The following is a 12,500-nucleotide window of genomic DNA, read 5'->3' as shown; positions in this document are numbered from 1 at the left end:
TATAATAGAGTGTAAGAGATAGCAGTACAACACGAAGCTAGTATACTAAATCGGAATAATCTAGATAAAACATGTACAGCATTAGGGTGGGTGGCAGGTGGAGAGGGGGGAGTGGTGCTGGGGGGGAGTGTGGTGCTGGGGGGGGGGGGGGGGGGGGGAGTGGTGGAAGATTAGGGAAAATTATTTAAGAAAACAAAAGGCAACAGATTCTGGACAGTTCTTGGTGCTGCTGGTAGTGGTGATGGTGGTGGTGGTGGGTGTGATGTAGATGGCGACAGAGACACTAACTGCAATGGTTAGTGGAGGGGGGGATTATCTGATGTTGTTGTTGTTGCTGTCTTTGTTATGACATTGGTGGTAGTGATGGTGGTGGGGGTGGGTGGGATGGGTGATAATAGTCATAACGGTGGTGGCCGTCATCGTCGTGGTGATGTGCAACATAATTCTAGAAAAATAAAAAAATGCTCTTGATAGCATATGCTTTGGAGGATTAGAGAGTGGGGGTGAGCCGAAGACCCAGGGTCAAAGGTGTGGATTTCAGTACAAGTGGCGGAGGGGGGGGGGGGGGCAACACTCTCACCAACGTCATCACCACCACCAACAACAACAACAACAACAACAACAGGGAGCAGCACAGTGTGTGTGTGTGTGTGTTTTGGTGTGTAATGTGATGGATAGGGATGTAGTAGTACATGTGGGGGGGAAGAGGTTGGTGGAGATGTGGAGGGGGTGGGGCGGCAGGATGGAATACTGCAAGTGGAGGGGGTGCAGTGGGAGAAACAGAACAGATGAGGAATAGGGAGGGTAGGGCAAGAGAGAGAGAGGAAGTGGGGGATACGGCTGTGATGGAATGGAGAAGATTCGGTGGGGGTAGGGGATCGAGGAATCAAGGTTTGGTGGGGAGAGGGTGGAATGAGAAATACAGATGGATAATGTTTGTATAGTCTCCAGGAAAGATAATTGATTAAATAAAAATATACAAAATAAAACTTGAGGTGGGGACTGGATGATTTCATCTCTCTCCTGCCTGGACCCTCCAGTGGGAATTGGTCTGGGTGTTAGGAACACTAAGGAACGGGAGGGGCGGGGAGTGTGGTTTTTGTTTTGATTAATGTGATATCATGGTGGCCCACTTTTCCCCTCACACACACACACACACACACACAGAGGCATACATACATGTGCTATTACACAAACTTATAAACATAAATGAAAAAAGGGGTCACAAAAGAATGTCCCTTATTTTATGGTGGCACATTGTGTCCTTGAGCAAGACACTCTATTTCAGGTTGTTCCACTCCACTCAGCTGGCAAAAATGAGTTGTACCTGTAATTCAAAAGGGGCCAGCCTTGTCCCATTCTGTGTCATGCTGAATCTTCCTGAGAACTGTGTTAAAGATATGCATGTCTGTGGAGTGCTCAGCCACTTGCACACTAATCTCACAAGCAGGCAGTTCCATTGATTAGACCAAATGGAACATACCTCACCATACTAATAGGGAGCTAATTTTCTTTTCTTCCTTTTTACAGGTTGACAAACATTTCAGTAGGAAACTGAAGTATTCACTTGAAGTAAGAGTCTAACTCATCTTTCAGTCACTCAGACATCTTCTATCTTTTCTTTTTTCTAGGCGTGACTTAGTTAAAAGAAAAAGTGCAATGTTGAAGATCTATTTCAGAACCCTGCAAGACTGGCAAGAGGAAGTTCTAAATACCCGGTGCCGCTTGTAAATTAGCCATTCTTGTTGTTGTAATTCCATTGAAATAATCTGCCTTTGTTTCAATTAATTCGAAAATAATGCAAAATTGTTATTATTACACTAGTGTTTGGAATTTTGATGGAAGGTTTTGATTTGGATCACTTTAAAACAGATGGTCACAGATGGATTGGTGTGAAAAGGGTTGAATCACACCCCACCGTTATTAGAAGATGTCTGAGATTTACTGAGATTGAATTAAAAATAATTACTTTTTTTATCATTCCTAAAGATCCTATTATTATTATTATTATTATTATTATTATTATCATCATCATCATCATCATCATCATCATCATCATCATCATCATCATCATCATCATCATCATCATCATCATCACCATCATCATCATCATCATCATTATTATTATTATTATTATTATTATTATTAAGGTGGTGAACTGGCTGAATTGTTAGCACAGCGGCGAGCTGGCAGAAACGTTAGCACACCAGGCGAAATGCTTTGCGGTATTTCGTCTGCCTTTACATTCTGAGTTCAAATTCTGCCAAGGTTGACTTTGCCTTTCATCCTTTCAGGATCGATAAATCAAGTACCAGTTACGCACTGGGATCGATGTAATCGACTTAATCCCTTTGTCTGTCCTTGTTTGTCCCCTCTATGTTTAGCCCCTTGTGGACAATAAAAAAATAAGAAACACTAGCACACCAGGCAAAATACTTAGCGGTATTTCATCTGTTTTTACATTCTGCGTTCAAATTCGGCCGAGGTTGACTTTGGGTTTCATTCTTTCAAGGTCAATAAATTAAGTACCGGTTGTATACTGGGGTCAATCTAACCGACTGGCCCCCTCCCCCTAAATTTCGGGCCTTGTGCCTAGAGTAGAAAAGATTATTACTATTATTATTTTTATCATTATTATTATTATTATTATTGGTTGTTATAGGTCTGTTTTTGAAATTACTGAAGCCAGTTATGTTGTATAAATGTTTATTGTATTGAGAGAGATTCATGTTGAAATCTGTGCTGTGTGCCATTATTCTGAGACCTAGCACAAAAACTCACCATCCCCACGACCACCCCGCAAAAAACCAATCCTGTTGTAGACATCATTACTCCCTTGACATAAATGCAAGAACCATAATTTCTATATTTTTCTGTGTGTGTGTGTGTGTGTGTGTGTGTTATAAATTCTAAAAACCCTAAACGGTTCACCAGACTAATAACGGTAACGCTATATATCTGACATTACAATCTACAGAGATTTCTTTGGAAGGAACAATCGATGTCTCACAACAACTCCCCATTCCTGGAATGTCCGGAGGGATTCCAGTTAATTGAAAACATTCATCTGAGACACAATTAGCGAGAATCTGTTATTGATTCAAAACAGTTCCTATCTCCATTGGGGTTACTGGGGTGGGGGGGGGCGGATTTAATTAACAGAGCTAGGTTTTACTTAACTAAGGGAAAGAAATATAGCACAGTTACTATTATAATTCTTTCATTCTTTTACTTGTTTCAGTCATTTGATTGCGGCCATGCTGGAGCATTGCCTTTATTCGAACAAATCAACCCCAGGACTTAATCTTTGTAAACCTAGTACTTATTGTATCGGTCTCTTTTGCTGATCCCCAGCATCAGTCGTCATGTGATCGTGGGGGGACAGACAGACAGACACACACATGCACACACACATGCACACACACATGCACACACACATGCACACACACACATACATATACACAACAGGCTTCTGTCAGTTTCCACCTATCAAATCCACTCACAAGGCTTTGGTCAGCCCTAGGCTATATTGGAAGACACTTGCCCAAGGTGCCACACAGTAGCAGTTCCCATGAGCACTATCTTTTGAATTTCTTCCATTTTGGGGTTTTCTGGTATCTGAGCTAGGTAGCAATCAGCCCTTTTTGCTATCATTTCTAGGGCACCTATGGCAACAGGTTATATTTTAGTCTTCAGGTTCCACATTTTGCTAATTTCTATTTCAAGATCTTTATACTTGCTCAGTTTTTGGTAGGTCTTATTATTATTATTATTATTATCGTTATTATTATTATTATTATTATTATTATTATTATTATTATTATTATTATTATTATTATTATTATTATTATTCAGTAGTTTTATTTTTATAACGTGCTTTCACTCCACTACCGAGCGCAGCTCTGTGCGCCTTGGGTATGTGCTGTGGTTTGCTGTGGTGCTCTTATGTTTACTGTATTGAAAGTGTTTTGCGTAGAATGTGTGCAGTACCCAGTAGTGCAATTTTCTGTATGTTATATATATTTGTAAGTCCTGGTGTTTTTGTTATGTATTTGTCTGAATATTTTTTTATTATACCTAAGGCACCTACTATGATAGGAATTGTTTCTGTTTTTAGATTCCACATTCGAGTTATCTCTATTTCCAGGTCTTTGTATTTTGAAAGTTTTTCCATTTCTTTTAGAGAAACGTTGTCATCTGCTGGTATTGAAACATCAATTAGAAGGCATTTTTTTCCTTCATGATCTTTGACAACTATATCTGGTCTATTTGCCTTAATTTCTCTATCTGTGTGTATTGGCATATCCCAGAGTATGGTTGCTTTCTCGTTTTCTGTGACCTTTTCTGGCGTGTGTTTATACCATCTTTTTTCTGTTGCTATTCCATAATGTTGGCATAGCTTCCAGTGTATATAGGTCCCAGCTCTGTCGTGTCTGTGAATATATTCCTTCTTAGCCAGGACTGGGCAGCCAGAGATAATATGATTTATTGTTTCTTGTCGATCTCCACATATTCTACAGTTACTTGTTATATTTCTTTTCATTATGTGTTTTTGGTAATTTCTGGTGGGGAGGCTTTGGTCTTGTGCAGCAATTAAAAATCCTTCAGTCTCTGCTTTGAGTCCTGAGCTTCTCAGCCATCGCTGGGATTTTTCTCTGTCTATTTCTTTCGCATTTAGTTTAGCCCAGTATTTACCATGTAGGGGCTTTTCTTGCCATCGTTTTATCATGGTCCGTTGCTGTTCTAGTTTTAGTTTGGATTTCATTTGTTTTATAGCTTTTGTTGTTTCTTCTTCTTCTTCTTCATATTTGTTAGGTAGATTGATTTCTTGTTTGTATTTGTCAGCTTCCTTAAATACTGAAAACAGTTTTTTGTTTTGCTCGTGTTTTGTGGCTATTTGTATTAGTTTCCCTTGCTTCTGGAGTAGGTATTTTTGCAGTCCTATGGTGGTTATTTTATAATAGTTTTCTAGCTGTATAAGACCCCTGCCACCTTCTGTGCGTTGTATATATAGCCTTTCTATGTCAGATTTTGGGTGGTGCATCCTATATCCTGTCATTATTTTTCTTGTTTTCCTGTCTATTTTACATAGTTCGTTTAGTGTCCAGTTAAGGATGTTGTAGCTGTAGCTTATAACTGGGACAGCTAAAGTGTTGATACCCATTATCTTGTTTTTAGCATTGAGCTCTGTTTTTAGTATTGATCTAACTCGTCTATAGTACTCTTTCTTTATTTTTTCTTTCATTTGTGTATGTTGTATCCTATCTAGTTCATTGACTCCTAAATATTTATATGGTTGGCTTTCGTCTAGTTCTCTTATTTCATTGGCTTTATCTAGTGTTATATTGCTACTTTTAACTAATTTTCCTCTTTTCAGGGTTGCTTTGGCACATTTTTCTAATCCGAATTTCATTTCTATTTCCTTGGTAAAGCCGTGTACTGTCTGTAGTAGTGTTTCTAGCTCTTTGTCGTTTTTTGCATTATTATTATTATTATTATTATTATTATTATTATTGTTATTGTTATTGTTATTATTATTATTATTATTATTATTATTATTATTATTATTATTATTATTATTACCACCTCTGCCTTAGCGAAGGCAGGGATATTGTTTTCAGTCGCATTTGTTAGTTTGTTTGTCCATGGACAAGATATTTCAAGAACGGCTGTATGGATTCAGATGAAACATTCAAGGATGTTTAGCCTCGTGACTGGCATAAACTGACTAGATTTTGGGATCGATCCAGTACCGGACAAGGATTCTGGATTATTTTTCCATTTTTTTTTTTTACTTAATTTTTGAAAGCAGTCTGGTTCATTTTTAGTATTCTCATTTGTGAGAGCAGTTGAGTTTATTTCAGATATTCTCATTTTAAAAATCATCTCCGGCTAAACATTGAGAGGACATTGGTGTTGCTTTGGCAGAGGTTTTGCGTTCTCTGAGTGCTCTTGTTATTATCATTATTATTATTATCATCATTATTATTATTATTATTATTATTAGTAGTAGTAGTAGTAGTAGTAGTAGTAGTAGTAGTAGTAGTAGTAGTTGTTGTTGTTTCAAAATGGTTCTTTCGCTTCATTTCTCTCCTTATGCTTCATTATTTTCACTGAAGCAAACTGGTTTTATTTTTTCTTTTACAAAAGCAAACCAAATTTTTATTATCAATTTTTTTTTCCTTTTCCATGGAATGGTTTTCCTTACATATTTTTCAATTTTTAGCAAAATTATATTTCTCTCAAATATTGTTTACCATTGCCAAAAATTTAAGGTAAATCTTGCAAAATGAGCTCTGACATTGACAACTGATTCAACCATTCTGCATTATTTAGGGGTTCATATCTTACTGGTCCTCATAGACGGTCAAAAGTGACCCAGACATAATACAAACCCAGAACATTGAAGGAAGTAGCTAAAATAGTGAGCTACATTCAGTCCACTGATTTACACCTGCTTTTCCATGCCAGTATGAATTAGATGAGTGTATCATTAAGGTATTGTTTGGCAGTTGGATGCTCTTCCTGTTGCTAACCTTTACCTGTTTTGTAAGTAAAGTGTCTCTTGTTTTGCACGTCTTTGAACACACTCACACACACATGTATATACAATGTGCTTCTTTCAGTTTCCTTCTACCAAATCCACTCATAAGGCCCAAGGCTGTAATCGGTGTCACGCAGTGAGACTGAACCTTGAACCATGTGGCTGGGAAGCAAACTTCTTTCCATACAGCCTCCAGCCAACTGCCACGATTGACCGCTAGCCCCAAAAGCATTTTTTATTCTCTCTCTGTTTAATTCCTCGTGTTCTTTTCTGTTGAAGAGCATAAGCTCGAAACATAAAAGACTTTCTCAACTTCCCAAGCATTAAACTAATACACCTGTTTGTTGTTTATACACCTGTCTTTGTCTTTGTGTTTTTCTTCAAATTCCAACTATATACAAACACACACACACACACACACACACACACACACACACACAAACAAACACTTATATATATATATATATACATATACATATATATATATATATATATATATATATATATATATATATATATATATATATATATATATATGTGTGTGTGTGTGTGTATGTGTGTGTGTGTGCCACTGGCACGAGGTCCAGTCATGCAGTTCTGGCAACGAGCACACTCAAGAGGTGTTTTTTTAGATGCTACCTGCATGGGAGCCAGTCCGGCAGCACTGTCAATCGAGCGTGGATATTGCCAGTGCCGCCAGAATATATATATATATATATATATATATATATGCATACGTGTGTGTGTATGTATATACAGGTGTGTGTGTGTGTGTGTGTGTGTGTGTGTGTGTGTTGAACAAACTTTTATTTGTTAAGATGCAATAATATTTATTGATTAACAAAGATGAAGCATGAATCATAAACGTGCTTCTTTGTTACTCAATCAGATCAATCAGATATTTCCATCGATGAATCCACCGATCTTTGCAGATTCAACAGATTCTTCTGCTTCTGCTTCTGCTTCCAAATAAAAATCTGCATCACTTTGATTTAACAGATGAGTCTATATTTGGTTTCACTTGACCAGCTAGAAATAATAGTCAAATCTCCCACAAATCACATGCAACAACCCATCTGCCCGCACTCCCAGTTCTTCTTCCCCGTTCCTTTCTAATCACCTCATGCTTTGAGGGTCCACACAGACCCATCGTTACCCCTATTTTATCTCTTTCCCAGCTCTACCTTGATCACACCTCTCACCCTCTCTTTTTACTGGCACTTCATCAGTTATAATGACAGGGCTTCCATTTAATCCAATCAATGAAACATCCTGTTCATTAAAACAACATGCAAGTGGCTGAGTACTCCTCAGACATGCTTACGCATAACACAGCTCTCAGGGAGATTCAGAATGTGACAAGGTTGGCCCTTTCAGATACAGATACTATTCACTTTTGCCAGCTGAATGGACAGCAGCGATGTGAATTAAAGCATCTTGCTCAAGGACACAATGCACCATCAGGAATCGAACTTATAACCTTACGACTGTGAGCTAAAAGCTTTAACCTTTCAGCCATGTGCCTTCACATCCTCTCTTCTAAAATTTCAGGGTTCATGTAGCCCTGCCTTGGCAAGAAACCTGTTCTCTGAACCCTTCTCTCATACTTTATCTCATCATCATCATCATTTAACGTCCGCTTTCCTTGCTGGCATGGGTTGGACGGTTTGACAGGTGCTGGCAAGGCTGGAGAGCCACACCAGGTTCCACAGTCTGTTTTGGCTTGGTTTCTACACCTGGATGTGTATGTATATATACACAATATGGAGCAAATAATTCAGGAGAAAATATTTGTGAAGCTATTATTGACTCTATTATTATCAAGTGTAACAATTAAAAATGATAATAACAGGATTAATAATATAGGCGATTGCAGCCCCCCACCAACAGCATTAAATAGCTGAAAGATTAAAATTTCATTTTAATCCTTCAGCTATATATATATATATATATATATATATATATACATACATACATACACAAGAGGCTTCCGCACAGTTTCGATCTACCAGATCCACTAACAAAGCTTTGGTCAGCCTTGGGCTATAATAGAAGACACTTGCCCAAGGTGCCATGGAGTGGAACTGAACTTGAAACAATTTTTGTTGGGAAGCAAACTTCTTAACCACACAGCCATGTCTACCCCTACACATATATATATCACCAGCCAACATCTCTCTCTCTCTCTCTCTCTCTTCTAAATATGCCTCCCTATTTATATGTATGACACCATGTCATATGAATACAAAACCTGATTGTAATAATATTCACTACACTGTGTTTCATTAACACATGGTGTTTTGTTCATTAAGGACTCAAATTCCTTTAAATGGGAAGGTTTCAGTCAACAATTTAAACTAAATACACATGCAGGAACATTGTGTTTTGGTAACTAATGTCACCACAGGAATCCTGGGGTTGTGTTTTAAGGTTGGGTCTTGAGAGAATAACCAGTAGGCACTGCGCAACCAAATGGCTAACGAGTTTACTTCGTAACTGATAGGTCCTGCCAGATGTACATCTGTGTATGTATGTGTGTGTGTGTGTGTGTGTGTGTGCTGTGTGTGTGTATTGGGTGTGTGTATTTGTATGTCTATGAGTTAGTGTGTGTTTGCATATCCATGAGAGTACATGTGTGTTTGTGTGTGATGTATATGTGAGAGTTTGTGAGTGTAAGTGTGTGTGTGTAAACATGTGTGTGTATGTGTGTGAGTGAGTGTAACTCTGTATGTGTGTGTGTATGTATGTGTTTCTATGTCTGTGTTTGCTTTGTTTTTCTTCCAATTAATTTCAAACATTATGAAAGATTTAGCCAAATATCTTTGCTATAATAATTAACCCTTTAACATTTACACTGACCACATCCAACCCAAATACTCTGTTTTATATTCAAACAGGCCAGATCCAGCCTCTCACACCTACTACATAATGTCATTCTAAAAATAATCACAGCATCGAAATCTCAAAGCCACAAAATAATGCTTGATTAATTCAAAACAACACGAATAAACATGCATCACATTTGACATAGCAATCTAAATGCTAAATAGTTAATCTGGAATTTGTAACATAAATTAATGTGAAAGTTTAATGGAAGAAATTAATTTAAATCACTTTAAAACAGGAAGTTTGTATCGTAGAATGAGGGGGCAGTCATGGGCTGGTTGGTAGTGAAAGGGGTACACATCATGTAGTAAAAATGATACACTCCTTCCCACATGACAAAGTGGTATGAACCAGCCACTATAAAGCCAAACAGTCAGTCATTGTAAGGGGTCAATAGGAGTCAGTGTCAGTTATGTGATATATACGAGTTCAAGTTACTGTCAAGGTAGACGTCACAAAGTTATTGTGTTGTAAAGCTTTCAATGATAGCATGACAGACGAGGTAAAGATAATAAAATGCGGAATACAACCACAACATAATGGTGGTGATGAGAAAATTACAGTGCTGACAACAACATACAAGTGGATGAGGATCCATATTATAACACATTATTAACTACATATAGGTGTAGGTGTGGCTGTGTGGTAAGAAGTTTGCTTCACAACCACATGGTTCCAGGTTCAGTCCCACTGTGTGATGCCTTGGGTGTCTTCTACTATACCCACTAGGCTATGCAGCCTCACAACTAAAAGACAAAAAACTAAAAATAAATCAACAATGTAGTGTCCAACTCTCTGGCCATTCTGCTAACAAATCTGCACTCTGCTACCTTGACCAGTTAAAACTTTCTCAAACTTTAGACAAGACTAAAATTCATTACATTACATACTATTAAAAATATCATATCTTTCAAATTTTCTCCAGACGATATCATAGATATATCATATCAACAATAATTGATATCATATTTTTCATATCTTTTCATATATCATTTAAAGAACAAAACCATTTTTGTCCTCCAACATAATCAGATTTTTTTCCTATCTCTCTTCCTAAAAGATATCAGAATTTTCATATCTTCCAATATCTTTGTCTCTTTTCTCTGTTGTATGTTTATATACTTTATCTAACGTCATGCTTTTCGAATCTCATTTAACTTATATCTCATTACTCTATTCTGGGTTTTTTTTCTTTTCCTTAACAGATCATTTGCAATCAAACCAGAAAAACACAAAGATAACAAAAAGCTAAGGATTATTTAAATTTGCAGACAAATAATAAAAACTTTTAAGCAAAAAGGATTAATAAAACTACAATCTGATATCAACTTATAGTCTACACCAAAAGGTAAGTTGACAACTTTGTTTTTTTCACTCAATTAAATTCTTTGGTAGAAATACTTACCAACGCTGTGTCATAGACAATTCTTCCTTTAATTCTGTGCCTACGAAAGTGGAGTATAAGCTCCACCAATGTGGGGATGACTGCTTTGTTGTGGACTTGATTTACTTGAGAACAAGACAGTAGTAAATGGAAGCTCACAACAGAGCGAGTGAACAACAGAGAAACCTCTTTGGAGGAAGGATTCCTGCCATCTAAGTATTATCGCTTGATCGTTCTTGACACTCTAAGAGTGCTGGGCTCACCTAAGTCATGGTTCTTAGGTGTTCTCCTGCTGTTTTTGAAATGGTGCCTTTAGTAGGGGTTGAACCCAGAAACTTCAGGTGATATTTTCCTGAACTGTGGTGAATATTGCTTGGCTATGAAGACTACAGAAAGAACCTGCAATGTGGATCTGTTTAATCTTGGGTTTTTCTTCTACTAAAACTAGTAACAAGTGAATAAAACATTACATAAAACATGTAATAAAGTTTGGTGTCAAAATACTAAATTTAGTGGCTAATAAAGCAATGCGTTTGTGGATGGTTAATGGGTTGGATGTGGTGCTGATGAATGGGCAATAGCTCTTGAAATATGTATATACACACATTATCAATTTTTCTCTCTTCAATCACGTTGTTTACATAGATGTATTTGTATACAAAACATTGTGTGACACAGTATTTATTGACTTACAAACCTTAAATATATTTGGTAGTATATTAATGTCACAAAACGAAATATTGTGTCCCTTAGCGATCAATCATGACACATATATATATATGTGTGTGTGTGTGTGTGTGTGTGTGTGTGTGTGTGTGTGTGTATGTCAAATGAAAGACGGAAGACGGAATATACAAGAATTTATTATTAATCAAGACAATTGTTTCGACACATTTAACATCGATACATAACGATCACTGTGAAAGTGACTGTGCTTTACCAGTAAGCTACCAGGTGTAAACCATTTGTTTTATTATCCATTATATATATATATATATATATATATATATATATATATATCTGTAAAAATATGTGACACTTATTTGGTAGCCATGATAAAACTCCGAGTTTCAGATGCCGGGGTAGGAACCCAAGCCAACATCTCTTCAGTTATCCTGCCATTTTTACAGATAAATTCCTCTATTTACATAATATCGAGGTCTCTTTCTTTCTTTTGTTGTCCTTTCTATCAATATATATACATATATATATATATATATATATATATATATATATATATATATATATAGACACACATACACGTGTATATACACATACATACTTCATCTGTTGAGTGTACCTTTTTTACCTTTATTTTGAAAACTGAGGTGGGGTATGGGATCAAAAATAAAAGGTTAAGAGCCGACTGCTTTAGATTCATTTGTACCATATTCTTGACAAAGAACCTGGTCAAATCCTTGCATGTCTTATTTGCTTTGGGTTTATTCTTCCCATCCCTTCAAGTTCTTTTTTTTTTTAGTATATGTGCGTGTGCATTTTTTGTAATTTCTAATGAAATTCCATCTCCGTACAATATTGTTGTTGTTTGTTTAAAACCCAGACCAACTTTGTTATTGCTGATTTGTGATAGAAGGAGCTCAAACTGTAATGCTTCCAACTTTTCATGCTGATTTTGAAATTCAATTATGCAACGTATCTAATTTGGATAAATTTCTTCTACTATAG

At 36.8% G+C, this 12,500-nt stretch overlaps 1 protein-coding gene across 4 annotated transcripts in view; it reads left to right on the top strand.

Moving 5' to 3' along the window:
- Positions 1–12,500, top strand: part of LOC106877481 (heparan sulfate glucosamine 3-O-sulfotransferase 5) — a 470,569-nt gene that overhangs the window by 180,918 nt on the left and 277,151 nt on the right. For all 4 annotated transcript variants that reach the window (XM_052971096.2, XM_089358476.1, XM_052971095.2 and 1 more), the window contains one exon: positions 10,636–10,778. The gene's annotated coding sequence lies outside the window, so the exon portion shown is untranslated. The remainder of the gene's footprint in view (positions 1–10,635; positions 10,779–12,500) is intronic.

This window comes from Octopus bimaculoides, chromosome 10 (assembly GCF_046866305.1).
Source record: "Octopus bimaculoides isolate indiv1 chromosome 10, ASM4686630v1, whole genome shotgun sequence".
Classification (NCBI taxonomy): Eukaryota; Metazoa; Mollusca; class Cephalopoda; order Octopoda; family Octopodidae; genus Octopus; species Octopus bimaculoides.
This window is presented reverse-complemented; position numbering and strand designations above follow the sequence as displayed.